Source organism: Palaemon carinicauda, chromosome 40, assembly GCF_036898095.1.
Source record: "Palaemon carinicauda isolate YSFRI2023 chromosome 40, ASM3689809v2, whole genome shotgun sequence".
Lineage (NCBI taxonomy): Eukaryota > Metazoa > Arthropoda > Malacostraca > Decapoda > Palaemonidae > Palaemon > Palaemon carinicauda.
This window is the reverse complement of record NC_090764.1, coordinates 32,053,542-32,069,000: the sequence shown is the minus strand read 5'-3', so window position 1 is coordinate 32,069,000 and position 15,459 is coordinate 32,053,542. Positions and strand designations below refer to the sequence as shown.

The 15,459-nt window shown below is 36.7% G+C and overlaps 1 long non-coding RNA gene across 4 annotated transcripts in view; it reads left to right on the top strand.

The window, feature by feature from the left end:
• LOC137631612 (uncharacterized) overlaps nt 1-15,459 on the top strand; it is a 166,884-nt gene that overhangs the window by 38,212 nt on the left and 113,213 nt on the right. For all 4 annotated transcript variants that reach the window (XR_011041929.1, XR_011041930.1, XR_011041931.1 and 1 more), the window contains exons 3-6: nt 3,106-3,346; nt 6,640-6,888; nt 10,149-10,387; nt 13,658-13,903. This is a non-coding gene — a long non-coding RNA (uncharacterized lncRNA). The remainder of the gene's footprint in view (nt 1-3,105; nt 3,347-6,639; nt 6,889-10,148; nt 10,388-13,657; nt 13,904-15,459) is intronic.

Below are 15,459 nucleotides of genomic sequence, written 5' to 3'. Positions count from 1 at the left end.
TTGCTTCACTCTTTTCTGTTTTCTGTGTTTCACTTTCTTCCTCTTCACTCTTTGCCGTTTTCTTCGGTTCACTTACATCCTCTTCATCGCGAGTTCGCTTCGCAGTTTTTTTAAAGAAAGCATCGAAAGATAATTGCTTCGTACGGCTTTTCAGAATGTTTCGAAAGTGCGTTAGGCAAACATCATCGAATTGAGAAACTACACGACAAACCTGCAATTTCTTTGGATGGTATTTGTCGATGAAGTCGACCACGTCTTGATATTTTCCTAACACCTCTTTTATTTGCGCTGAACCTAACACATGTTCTACCTCCTCGCTCTCTTCCTCGTCATCACTCATGTGCTCCGACATAGCATGGAGTTCCTTGAGCTCATCCGTCGTCAGTTCGTCGTGATGTTCGGCGACGAGTTCCGTAACGTCATCTGCGTCGACCTCCAGACCCATGGACTTGCCAAGGGAGACGATTTCCTCTACGGCTTCCGCTGCACCGACCACGGGATCAGGTTCGGGGTCAAAACCCTCGAAATCTCGGGGAGAAACTGCATCAGGCCACAGCTTCTTCCATGCAGAATTGAGGGTCCGTCGAGTTAATCCCACCCAAGCCTGATCAATGATCTTTAAGCAGTGCACGATATTGAAGTGGCCCCTCCAAAATTCACGCAAAGTTAAGTTGGTGCTTTGCGTGACATTAAAGCACTGCTTGAATAAGTGCTTGGTGTACAGCTTCTTAAAATTAGAGATGACTTGCTGGTCCATGGGCTGGAGGATAGAGGTGGTATTTGGTGGAAGATACAGCACCTTTATGAACTTGAATTCATCGAAGATATCATCTTCAAGTCCGGGGGGGTGAGCGGGTGCATTGTCAAGGCATAGCAGGCACTTTAAAGGCAATTTCTGCTCATGAAGATGCTTCTTCACAGAAGGACCGAAAACTTGGTTTACCCATTGCACAAAGAATTGCCTAGTGACCCAGGCCTTCGAGTTGGATCGCCAAAAAACATGAAGCTGATCCTTATCGACGTTGTGTGCTTTAAAGGCCCTAGGGTTCTCTGAATGGTAAACAAGCAAGGGCTTAACTTTAAAGTCCCCGCTAGCGTTGGCACATAGAGCAAGAGTCAACCGATCCTTCATTGGCTTATGCCCAGGCAATTTCTTCTCTTCAGCAGTGATGTAGGTTCGACTCGGCATCTTCTTCCAAAACAGCCCAGTTTCATCACAATTGAACACCTGCTGCTCTACGTAGCCTTCTTCCTTTAAGATATTTTCGAATTTCTTAACAAAGTCAGTTGCAGCCTTTGTGTCCGCACTAGCAGCCTCTCCGTGGCGAACAACTGAATGAATCCCGGACCGTTTCTTAAATTTCTCGAACCAGCCACGAGATGCCTTGAAATCATCTAAGGAAGGCTCGGTTGAACTCTCCCCAGCATCACCCACAGAGCTCTCCTCCTTCAAGTCCGTAAAGATGGCGTGCGCCTTCTCGCAGATAACGGTTTCGGTGATGGTGTCGCCAACGATCTCTCTATCCTTAATCCACACTAGTAGAAGTCGTTCCATCTCTTCTATGATAGGGGTACGGCGTTTGGAAATTATAGTGATCCCCTTAGAAGGTTTCACTGCTTTAATAGCTTCCTTCTGTTTAAGGATTGTCGAGATCGTCGACATATTACGGCCATACTGTTTAGCAAGTTCACTCACGCGGATGCCACGGTCATGTTTTTCAATAATTTCCTGCTTAATTTCTATAGAAAGCATTTCCTTCTTCCTTTTCTCACCACTACCACTACCACTGGCAAAACTAAGCCTTTTTGGACCCATGATTTACGTAAATTATCGTTAATGGATGCACGTAAAAAATCACGATTAATTCACAGTTAATATCACAACGCAAAGAGCACAACCGCACGAAGCCGACGAGAACAGAGGACTGACCCAAGCCGCGCTAATTGAGCGTCCCTCCGAGGTCGATGTGCTGCCTTTTATCGGCGGAAATAAAAAACACTTCAGGCGCTATGAGCACTGACTACGCGTACGAGTATTGTTTACTTCGGGTGTCGAAAAAAACATTCGGGTGTAGAGTCGGAACGTGTTCGAATTGTACTTCGCGTGTCGAAAAATTCGGATACAACCGGTACGACGAAAATTGCTACTTCGTGTGTCGAAATAAAATTCGGGTGTAGAGTCAAAAATTTGCTCGAATTTTACTTCGGATGTTGGAAAATTCGGATGTAGATACGATCGGATGTAGAGGTTCCACTGTACTTTGCTCCAAGCTCTAACCCTTATAAAGCCAGTTCATTCTCCTCTGGTGTCTGTTGCCGACAGTACTCCCAGGGTTTGATCACTACTTGATGCTAGATTTCAATGTGCCCTTTTCTTTTTCAAAAACTATCTCAAATAAGTTTTTTTTTTTTTTTACAAACTGTTTAATGCTCTGTTCTTTAATCTCACCAAAACTGTACAGTACTTGTATGATTAGAAGCCAATGGAATATTTCTTCTAGCTCTGAAATTTCATGAATACAGTAATTGTGAATTATTGAGTTCATCAGTTAGTATGAACTTCTGGTCTTATTACAGTATATAGTAAAAGATGAGTAACTATTTTGGAACTCATCATATCTCTCTAATAAGATATTTTGAACCCAATTTCCAGTGGCAGCCTGTGTAGGCTATAGGCACTGCAACTGCAGCAGCACTACTTTAAATCATTAACATTCAATATGATGAGTTTTTCTTTTAAGTCTTTCTATATACTTATTCAATATATATTCTCAAGCTTAATATCAGTGGCCAACTTTCACTTTATGAAAAAAAAAAGGTTAAAATTTGGATGGAACTGTGCACTTCAGTTCTAGCCGTGGTGCTTGGCTAGTGTGCGCATGCGCTCTATGGGAAGCTGCACACAAGGCTGAGAGTACCATCACTCCTGCAGTACCAACCTGGCCGTGTTGATGGAAGGTGGTATTTTTTTATTTTATGTGCTTTAAATGTGTTCTAGAAAACTGCCCAATTCTTGAATGTGGTGGTGTAGATTTAGTTTAACTACTTCACCAATTTTATTTAATTTTTTCTGTTAGACAATTTTTTGTTTGGTTCTCATTTCAGTTCCCATGACTAAATCGGAGGTTGAACGCTGCCTTTTAACACTGAGAACGATAAAAAAATTTTAAGAAGCACTGAGATTTCAGAAAGACTTAATGCACTTGCAGTGCTTTCAATGGAGAAAATCTTGGTTTGTCATCCCTAGATCAAGAAGAAAATTCATCTTTTTGTGCAACTTAAAACAAGAAGAATGGATTTGATTTTTTATTGAATGGGTCAAGCTTGAACAGTAACAATTTGTGTAGTAAGTAAATAAAATTTGATTTTGTAGTTTTTCATATTTTATCATTTTTGAATAAATTTTCTTTTATGAACAATACTCGGTCTAAAAATTTCCGGGAGCAGCACCACCACTAATTTCAGCTATGAGCCGCGTCTGCTCTCTTGTCTAAAGCCACTCTTAATGTAGTTACATATTTTAATTAATTCATATTTTGCTCCTACTTTATTATTCTGAGACATAGCAAGAAAAGTTCCTGCATCCATTTCAGAAAAAAATTAGATAGGTTTTTGTCCATACAGAATCCCTGGATAGGTGTGGTGGGTCGTATACGACCCGAGGTCAAAGAAATTTTTTTTTTTTTTTGCTATAATTTTTCATCCGTATTGGTTGTGATTGATATCGACATGCGAGACCTCAGTTCAGTGTGCGCAGCAGTCGGGTGAGGACTCATTTCATCCCAGCTGTTTTCCTTGTGCTATTTCTGAGATACCCTCGGGTCGAGTTCGACCCATCAATACCTAATTAAGGAAAGTTGTGTAATTTAAAATTTTTATATAATTATCGAATGTGCAGTAGTGTTTAGGCGTGTATAAAAAAGGATTGTTGTAAAGTCCTTGTGAATGTCTTGTACCTCGTATGTTTTATGAAGTAGCTTTTAATTTCTCCTGTTTTTGTAATTTTGTACCTTTGATAACTTAATTATGATTTATTTTTTTTTATTGCAAAATCATCTATAAACTTCGTTCTAGCTACTATATTTTTCTGCAAATCCTCAAACAATAATATAAGTAAATGACTTTCTGATATTGACCAGTAGCAGATTTGACCTTCCAAGGTTGTGTGGTTGGCGGCCATTTTACCTTGCTTTACTTTGATGGCTACTTTTCAGGTCCCTTAAGAGCCATGTAAAGCTTGCAATCTTACATGTAAAGAAGGCTTCTCATCATTCCTGGTCTTCATGAGACAAACTTCCTCTTACATTAGTGCAACGATCTCGGCAAAACAGAGCTTCACAAGATGAAGGTCCATGAGCACGGTTTGAGCTGCCCTGACAATTTTTCCTATGATCATGCTCACTTCTGGGGCTGTCTTTACGTGCACGATCACCACAACAAAATCTCAGTCTTGGCATTCATAACCTTTTAAAGTTGTGTTTTAGATATCTGGCTTGTGCAATTAAGCTCTTTATTTCAGATTGATAATGAAAAATGGAAGCTACGCCTAACATTTGAACAACTCCAAAATACTTGCTAATACAGGTAACACGGATACAATATAGCTTATCAGAACTGAGAATTAATGAGACGTTAATTTGTGAGTAAAGTGAGGCACAACAGGACATAGACCAATTTAACAAAGTGATTATTTAGATTATTGAAATTACTCTTAAAATATTACTTTGTAAATTATTAACAGGAAATCACTCGATTTGCCGGCTCACCTTCCAGAAGTCTGACATCAGACATACCGTACTCATTCAAGGGTTCTATCTTCGCATTAGATCATTCACGATACAAAGGAATGCATAAAGTGTTGGAAAAAAAAAAAATCAAATTCCTGGTTTGGGATTGGTACGTTTTCTTGCTGGCTTATATTATCAAACCGCTTTCTTTGTGCGGTTTCCCCCTCCGCGCAGCACAAGACATAGCTTGTGGACTTGGCCTTACTCGTATCTTCTTTCCTTGCTTGCGCATCTCGAACTTCAGTCCTATTTCTGCAAACATCACACATTGAAGAGAGAGGAAAGGCCATGATCCAAATGGAAAATGTCCTATTCAGTGTGTTGAAAATTGGCATTTGCCATTTTACACATGAGCGTAAGCCATCTACCAGTAAGGACCCCACATCACTGCAGACACCTTTCCAAGCCAGCAAAGGCTGGTTTGATAAGTTTAAATGGAATTTTGCCTTAAATGTGAAAATTAATTTGAGTTTGCCTCTGTAGACCATGAGGCAGTGAAGTTTTTCAGTGACGAGCTTCAGAATGTAATTGTGGAGGTGTAACACAAGCCGAAACAAGTTTGGAAAGGTATAAAATTTGGAATTTTATTGACAATTTTGTTTATGTAAATTGTAGAAATTTTATGCGCTTTTAATGTTAATATTAATGTGTAATATTTCTATTTAGTTTTGCAATTTGAATAGGTTTATACTTGGTAATATTTGTATTGTACAAGTGTTTTTGTTAATTTACGCATGTGAAATGTTTTGGTGTACGTACTCTTACCATAGATGTTGGTTTAATGTAAAATTTATAGCTTTAAGTATAATATTTTGATTTCAATTATTATAGGTACTAGTACATATACTGTAGATCTTGTAAGTTTTTATTTATTGCATTACAGGGTTTTGAAGCTGCATAAGTCCTTCATTGCCCTGTGGTTGTATACTTTGGTAGAGTACTTGCTTTGTGTGCAGTAGGAATTGTATTTACACATATATTTGTATAGTGTGGTACTATTTACTAGTAAATGTATTTTTGGGCCCGAGCCATGTCATCCTGATGGAAGTTCCCTTCGGCTGCTTCTTACTGTATAATATTTCTGCGCGTGATATTACATGAGAATTACTGTCGGGTGTCACGGGCTCCCAACCCCCGGGAGGACTATCCGTATATATCTTGTATAATCAGGGACGTAACCTGAGATAGCCATATATATCTGCTCTTCCAATAGACTTTACCCAGTCTAATCCACCTAGGGGAAGAATAAGTGAGGAGCCGTTACATATCCTCTCGCCTTTCGGTGCTCCCATATGTCTCTGGCGCTCCATTCCTTTGTTCGCAGCTTCATGCTACTGTTGTATTGTTTTGTGCGTTCTTTATCAGCTTATTTTGAAGTTTTTCTTCGTATGATGGCTTCCTCTTCTCCGTCTAAGTTGAGTACATACCTTTCTTTGCAGTTTGGTTTAGCTGTAAATGTTTTGGATCCCTACGGGGAAAAAGATTTAGCTTTTACGGTTGAGGAAGCCGGGGCGCTAAGAGTCCAGCTAGCTTGGGCGTTGGGTTTCGTACCTGATCGCCTTCCGTGTTCACTTGTTTTATTGTGTAAGTTTCACGTTAGCTAGTAGATTTTTAGCATTGTGATGCTTTGGGCTCTATTTTAAGTTTGCATTTACATTGCATTTTTGTATTTTGTTTTTGTTGGTGCGTGTCAGCCTAGGCTAGAGACACTGACTTTTCAATTGAAAACACTCCCCGATGTCGATTTGGTCTATCGTGCCATATTCTTGAATATGGTGATGTAGATTTAATTTGACCTTCTTCCAGTAATTTTATTCAAGTTTTTCTGTTTTACAATTTATTTTCTTTACAGTTCCCATGAGTACATCAAAGGTTGAATGCTCCCTTTCAGCACTGAAAACAAAAAAAATTTCTAAGAAGCACTGAGAATTCAGAAAGACTAAATGCACTTGCAGTGCTTTCAATGAAGAGAAATTTCCTTGGTTGTCATCCAGAGATCAAGGAAAAAATCATTGATATTTTTGCACAAATCAAAACAAGAAGAATGGACTCGATTCTTAGTTGAATGGATCAAGCTTGAACAGTAACAATTTACGTGATTGTAAGTAAAAAAAAAAAAAGTATTATTTTGATTTAAGATTCTATGAAGTTTCTGAATGTTTTTTTTTAAACAATATTAAAAGGCTAAAAAATTTCCTGGAGCAGCACCCCCACTAATTTTAGCCACAAGCCGCCACTGCCCATATCCTATTGTCAGCAACCACTATTAATATAGTTACAGATTTTAATTAAATATTCATATTTTGCTCACTTTTTTAATCTGAGACCTGGCAAGAAAAGCTCCATTTAGTGCAGAAAAATTTAGATTCGTGGTATCTTCGTCGTAAGTACTTGTTTGAACAGATTCCCAAGTTCCAATGTATTACCTTCATAACCTGTAGCATTTGTTATCAATATTGTTGCATGCAATGTAAAAATGGTCTTATTTCAGTTGTATGAATCATGTTAGGTTGAGACAAACTTCTTGTTCCTACACAATACAAATATATTCAACCATTAAGGCTTGGATCACCCTCTGGGAACTAATTATTTTTCCAAAATTTTATTTGAGTTTTTCATGAATTTATACACCATAACTATACAAGCATATACAGCTCAGTTTATTTTGAACATTCCGTGACCATATTCGTTGGTGACGGAGGTTAAATGTGATATGGATGTAACCGTGGTGTAACCTTTTTAACAGGCTGAGCGCTAGAATAAACCTTATGCGATCTAAAGTACTGTTTATTTCTGATTGTTTTTGCAGTATTTTATTTTCATCTTGTTTCTGAAAATCTAGTGATAATGACATCTGTACACCCTTTCAATCACTCAAGGCTGTGAGAGACAATTGTTAAGAATGTTGCATGCAAGAATATCACAATTCATGATGTCAATAACTGAAGTATGGTGTAATAAAAAGTTCATGCATGTTACTGAAAATTTTGAAATGCGATTACTGAAAACACTTTTTTTTCGGTTAAAATAATTGCCAACATTGGAAAAATAATTTATTTTTGAAACTAAATATTTATGTAAGTTTTGCATATCTTGTGTAATGAAGGAGTTTTATATAAAGTGATAAATATCGCTCAAGAGAATTTGATTAAAAAAAACGCAGAATTCAGCGTGACGTCAAGGCTATTCTTCTATTTAGCTATTCATAGCTTCATCTGTTTGAGCTTTTGGGAAAAATGAAATTACACTGTTTAAATGTTTTATGAGTAATCGCATGCATAAAAAGGGATTCTTAAATAAAAAATTAAGACGACCACTCGCATGTGATGACAGGCATATGTACTGATTGACGGACGGACAAAACATACATATTGAGTTCTTGTGCTTATGTAGTGTTAGCATTGGTAACATAACTGTACACTAAAAATATCTAGTTACTCAGTTAAGTACAGTAGTTTTTTTCATTTTTGTTTGGAGGTGATCTGGGCCTAAATAGGAGTACAGTAACTGTATGACTTTTGACAAAGCTGAAACGTACATTTTGCTTTTTAACGATGTAAACACAGCTGGGTGGTAGCAAAGAGGTAGCGCTACCTTCACGTTGACTTGATTTTCTTAAGAGTACAGACGTGCCTGCTTGTTTTCAGTGTCTTTGCCGGAAATACGTCGCCAGACATATGATAGTATGAACTTGACCTATATTTGAACTTTTCTTAATATATTTTTTATAAATTGGATACTGTATATCAATAAAAGAAAATACTGAATTAATGAGAAATATTTTAAATTTTATGCAATAGAATATTTCTAAGGAAATAGTGTACTTTTTCAGACAGACTTTTGACGTCAAGGTGAAAGTGGTCGTAAATTGAACAGTTTTAGGTCGACCACTACCTGTATTACAGGACTGTACTGAATGCAGTTGTCTGATGTAGGTGCTGTGTAGTAATTAATTAAATTATGATAAAGAATTGAAACATCATAAATGTTGCCATTAAGCATCCATTTATTGATTTGGTTACCTATTAAATGTATAATAAAAGTAAGGTAGGTCTATAGTTTTCATTGTAAGCTTTTTCATCATTTACAATTTGGAGATATAGTAGTCAGTAATGGCTCATAAAATACTGGTACTGTTTATGGTGAAGGATATTTCTTTTTATATTAAAAGATGCAACTAAAGTTTTAATGGGCACCCAGACACCTGACCCCTTGCTAAAACTATTGTAGTGTACTATGCATATATTGTTAAAAAAAAAAAAAAAAAAAAAAACCAGTATAATTGTATTAATTCTTGTGTGGATACAAACTTAGTCATTCATATGGGCTTACTCCCAAGTCATTTTGCAACAACCAGAAAGAAAATTGCCTAACTGGCAACAATATGGTTACCAGCCTTCTCCATGCTGGGTACTGTGCTCCAAGCTCCAGCCCTTATAAAGCCAGTTCATTCTCCTCCTGGTGTCTGTTGCCGATGGTACTCCCACGGTATGATCACTACTTGATGCGGGACTTCAATGTGCACTTTTCCTTGTCTGTGTGCATTATGAATGAGTGATTTTTCAGATAGTGTGTGGACTTTTCATACAATTATGGTAGTCAATCCACTATAACTCTTAAAACTATGGATTTTTTGCTAGAATCATTATCAAAAATTATCTCAAGGTTTTTTTTACAAAATGTTTAATGCTGTTTTTTAATCTCACCAAAACTGTACAGTACTTGTATGATTAGAAGCCAATGGAATATTTCTTCTCATGAAATTTCATGAATACAGTAATTGTGAATTCTTGAGTTCATCAGTTAGTATGAACTTCTGGTCTTATTACTGTATATAGTAAAAGATGAGTAACTATTTTGGAACTCATTATCATATCTCTTTGATAAAATATTTTGAATCCAGTGTCCAGTGGCAGCCTGTGTAGGCTATAGGCGCTGCAACTGCAGCAGTACTACTTTAAATCAACATTCAATATGATGAGTTTTTCTTATAAGTCTTTATATATTTATTCAATATATATTCTCAAGCTTAATGTCAGTGGCCAACTTTCACTTTATGAAAAAAAAAAAAAAAATGTTAAAATTTGGATGGAACTGTGCGCTTCAGTTCTAGCCGTGGTGCTTGGCAATTGTGCGCATGCGCTCTATAGGAAGCTGCACACAAGGCTGAGAGTACCATCACTCCTGCAGTACTGACCTGGCGGTGTTGGTGGAAGGTAGTATTTTTTTATTTTATGTGCTCTAAACGTGTTTTAGAAAACTGCCCAATTCTTGAATGTGGTGGTGTAATTTAGTATAACTACTACACCAATTCTATTAAATTTTTTCTGTTATACAATTTTTGTTTGGTTCTCTTTTTAGTTCCCATGACTAAATCGGAGGTTGAACGCTGCCTTTTAACACTGAGAACGATAAAAATTTTCTAAGAAGCACCGAGATTTCAGAGACTTAATGCACTTGCAGTCCTTTCAATGGAGAAAATCTTGGTTTGTCATCCCTAGATCAAGAAGAATATTCATCTTTTTGTGCAACTTAAAACGAGAAGAATGGATTTGATTTTTTATTGAATGGGTCAAGCTTGAACAGTAACAATTTGTGTAGTAAGTAAATAAAATTTTATATTGTAGTTTTTCATATTTTATCATTTTTGAATAAATTTTCTTTTATGAACAATACTCGGTCTAAAAATTTCCGGGAGCAGCACCACCACTAATTTTAGCTATGAACCGCCACTGCCCTCAGTCAAAAGCCACTCTTAATATAGTTACATACTTAAATTAATTCATATTTTGCTCCTACTTTATTATTCTGAGACATAGCAAGAAAAGTTCCTGCATCCATTTCAGAAAAAAATTAGATAGGTTTTTGTCCATACAGAATCCCTGGATAGGTGTGGTGGGTCGTATACGTCCCGAGGTTAAAAATAATTTTTCATCCGTATTGGTTGTGATTGATATCGACATGCGAGACCTCAGTTCAGTGCGCGTAGCAGTCGGGCGAGGACTCTTTTCATCCCAGCTGTTTTCCTTGTGCTATTTCTGAGATACACTCGGGTTGAGTTCGACCCATCAATACCTAATTAAGGTAAGTTGTGTAATTTCAAATTTTTATTTAATTATCGAATGTGCAGTAGTGTTTAGGCGTGTATAAAAAAGGATTGTTGTAAAGTGTTTGTGAATGTCTTGTACCTCGTATGTTTTTATAAAGTAGCTTATAATTTCACCTGTTTTTGTAATTTTGTACCTTTGATAACTTAATTTTGATTTATTAAAAAAATTATCTAAAAACTTCGTTCTAGCTACTATAATATTTTTTTGCAAATCCTCAAACAATTATATAAGTAAAGGACTCGCTGCTATTGACATATCTTCTCCGTTTCAGGTAGCAGATTTGACCTTCCAAGGTGGTGTGGTTGGCGTCCATTTTACCTTGCTTTACTTTGATGGCTGCTTTCAGGTCCCTTAAGAGCCATGAAAAGCTTGCAATCTTACATGTAAAGAAGGCTTCTCATCATTCCTGGTCTTCATGAGACAAACTTCCTCTTACATTAGTGCAACGATCTCGGCAAAACCGAGCTTCACAATATGAAGGTCCATGATTACGGTTTGAGCTGCCCTGACGATTTTTCCTATGATCATGCTCACTTCTGGGGCTGTCTTTACGTGCACGATCACCACAACAAAATCTCAGTCTTGGCATTCATAACCTCTTAAAGTTGTGTTTTAGATATCGGGCTCGTGCAATTAAGCTCTTTATTTCAGATTGATAATGAAAAATGGAAGTTACGCCTAACATTTGAACAACTCCAAAATACTTGCTAATACAGGAAACACGGATACAATACAGCTTATCAGAACTGAGAATTAATGAGACTTTAATTTGTGTGTAAAGTGAGGCATAACAGGACATAGACCAATTTAACAAAGTGATTATTTAGATTATTGAAATTACTCTTAAAATATTACTCTGTAAAGTATTAACAGGAAATCACTCGATTTGCCGGCTCGCCTTCCAGAAGTCTGACATCAGACATACCGTATTCATTCAAGGGTTCTATCTTCGCATTAGATCATTCACGATACAAAGGACTGCATAAAGTGTTGGAGAAAAATAAAATTCCTGGTTTTGGGATTGGTACGTTCTCTTGCTGGCTTATATGTTATTAAACCGCTTTCTTTGTGCGGACATAGCTTGTGGACTTGGCCTTACTCGTATCTTCTTTCCTCGCTTGCGCATCTCGAACTTCAGTCCTATTTCTGCAAGCATCACACATTGAAAGGAGAGGAAAGGCCATGATCCAAATGGAAAATGTCCTATTCAGTGTTGAAAATTGGCATTTGCCATTTTACACATGAGCCTAAGCCATCTACCAGTAAGGACCCCACAACACTGCAGACACCGTTCCAAGCCAGCGAAGGCTGGTTTGATAAGTTTAAATGGCATTTTGCCTTAAATGTGAAAATTACTTTGAGTTTGCCTCTGTAGATCATGAGGCAGTGAAGTTTTTTAGTGACGAGCTTCAGATTGTAATTGTGGAGGTGTAACACAAGCCAAAACAAGTTTGGAAAGGTATAAAATTTGGAATTTTATTGACAATGTAAAATTCTTAGAATTTTGTTAATGTAAATTGTAGAAATTTTTTGCACTTTTAATGTTAATATTAATGTGTAATATTTCTATTTAGTTTTGCAATTTGAATAGGTTTATACTTGGTAATATTTGTACTTATGAGTATTTTTGTTAATTTACGTATGTGAAATGGTTTGGTGTACGTACTCTTACCATAGATGTTGATTTAACGTAAAATTTATAGCTTTAAGTATACTATTATGATTTCAATTATTATAGGTACTAGTACATATACTGTAGATCTTGTAAGTTTTTATTTATAGCTTTACAGGGTTTTTGAAGGTGCTGAAGTCCTTCATTGCCCTGTGGGTGTATACTTTGGTAGAGTACTTGCTGTGTGCAGTAGGAATTGTATTTACACACATATTTGTATAGTGTATGGTACTATTTACTAGTAAATGTATTTTTGGGCCCGAGCCATGTCGTCCTGATGAAAGTTCCCTTCGGCTGGTTCTTACTGTATAATATTTCTTCGCGTGATATTACAAGAGAATTACTGTCGGGTGTCACGGGCTCCCAAACCCCGGGAGGACTATCCGTATATATCTTGTATAATCAGGGACGTAACTTGAGATAGCCATAGATATCTGCTCTTCCAATAGACTTTACCCAGTCTAATCCACCTAGGGGAAGAATAAGTGAGGAGCCGTTACATATCCTCTCGCCTTCCGGTGCTCCCATATGTCTCTGGCCCTCCATTCCGTTGTTCGCAGCTTCATGCTACTGTTGTATTGTTTTGTGCGTTCTTTATCAGCTTATTTTGAAGTTTTTCTTCACATGATGGCTTCCTCTTCTTCGTCCAAGTTGAGTACGTACCTTTCTTTGCAGTTTGGTTTAGCTGTAAATGTTTTGGATCCCAACGGGGAAAAAGATTTAGCTTTTAGGGTTGAGGAAGCCGGGGCGCTAAGAGTCCAGCTAGCTTGGGCGTCTGGTTTCGTACCTGATCTCCTTCCGTGTTCACTTGTTTTATTGTTTAAGTTTCACGTTAGCTAGTAGATTTTTAGCATTGTGATGTTTTGAGCTCTATTTTAAGTTTGCATTTACATTGCATTTTTGTATTTTGTTTTTGTTGGTTCATGTCAGCCTAGCCTAGAGAGACTGACTTTTCTGTTGAAGACACTCTCCGATGTCGATTTGGTCTATCGTGCCATATTCTTGAATGTGGTGGTATAGATTTAATTTGACCTTCATCCAGTAATTTTATTCAAGTTTTTCTGTTTTACAATTCATTTTCTTTACAGTTCCCATGACTACATCAAAGGTTGAATGCTTCCTTTCAGCACTGAATACAAAAATTTTTTCTAAGAAGCACTGAGAATTCAGAAAGACTAGATGCACTTCCAGTGCTTTCAATGAAGAGACATTTCCTTGGTTGTCATCCAGAGATCAAGGAAAAAATTATTGATCTTTTTGCACAAATCAAAAGAAGAATGGATTCAATTCTTAGTTGAATGGATCAAGCTTGAACAGTAACAATTTACGTGGTTGTAAGTAAAAAAAAATATTCGACTTTGTTCGTTTAAGATTCTATGAAGTTTCTTTGTTTATTTTTGAACAATATTAAAAAGCTGAAAATTTCCTGTAGCAGCACCCCCACTAATTTTAGCCACAAGCCGCCACTGCCCATTTCCTATTGTCAGCAGCCACTAGTAATATAGTTACAGATTTTAGTTAAATATTCATATTTTGCTCACTTCTTTAATCTGAGGCCTGGCAAGAAAAGCTCCATCTAGTGCAGAAAAATTTAGATAGGTGGTAGCTTCGTCGTAAGTACTTGTTCGAACAGATTCCCAAGTTCCAATGTTTTGCCTTCATAACCTGTAGCTTTAGTTATCAATATTGTGGCATGGAATGTAAAAATGCTGTTATTTCAGTTGTGTGAATCATGTTAGGTTGAGGCAAACTTTTATTCCTACACGTTATACAAATATATTCAACCATTAAGGCTTGGATCACCCTCTGCGAACTAATTATTTTTCCAAAATTTTATTAGTTTTTCATGAATTTATGCACTATAACTATCCAAACATATACAGCTCAGTTTATTTTGAACATTCCGCGGCCCTATTCGTTGGTCACGGAGGTTAAATGTGATATGGATGTAACTGTGGTGTAACCTTTTCAACAGACTGAGCGCTAGAATAAACCTTATGCGATCTGAAGTACTGTTTATTTCTGATTGTTTTTACAGTATTTTATTTTCATCTTGTTTCTGCAAATCTAGTGATAATAACATCTGTGCACCCTTTCAATCACTGAAGGCTGAGTGAGACACCTGTTTAGAATGTCGCATGCAAGAATATCACAATTCATGATGTCAATAACTGAAGTATGGTGTAATAAAAAGTTCATGCATGTTACTGAAAATATTGAAATGCGATTACTGAAAACACTTTTTTTTTTTTTTTTTTTATAGGTTCAAATAATTGCCAACATTGGAAAAATAATTTATTTTTGAAACTATAAATGTTAATGTAAGTTTTGCATTTCTGGTGTAATGAAGGTGTTTTATATAAAGTGATAAATATTGCTCAAGAGAATTTGATTAAAAAAAAACGCAGAATTCAGCGTGACGTCACGGCTATCAATCTATTTAGCTATTCACAGCTTAGTCTGTTTGAGCTTTTGGGAAAAACTAAATTACACTGTCTAAATGGTATATGAGTACAGTAATCGCATGCATAAAAAGGGATTCTTAAATAAAAAATTAAGACGACCACTCGCATGTGATGACGGACGGACAAAACATACGTATTGAGTTCTTATGCTCATATAGTGTTAGCAGTGGTAAAATAACTGTACCCTGAAAATGTTTAGTTATTCAGTTAAGTAGTTTTTTCATTTTTGTTTGGAGGTGATCTGGGCCTAAATAGGAGTACAGTAACTATGACTTTGACAAAGCTGAAATGTACATTTTGCTTTTTAACGATGTAAACAGCTGGGTGGTAGCAAAGAGGTAGCGCTACCTTCACGTTGACTTGATCTTCTTAAGAGTACAGACGTGCCTGCTTGTTTTCCGTGTATTTGCCGGAAATACGTCACC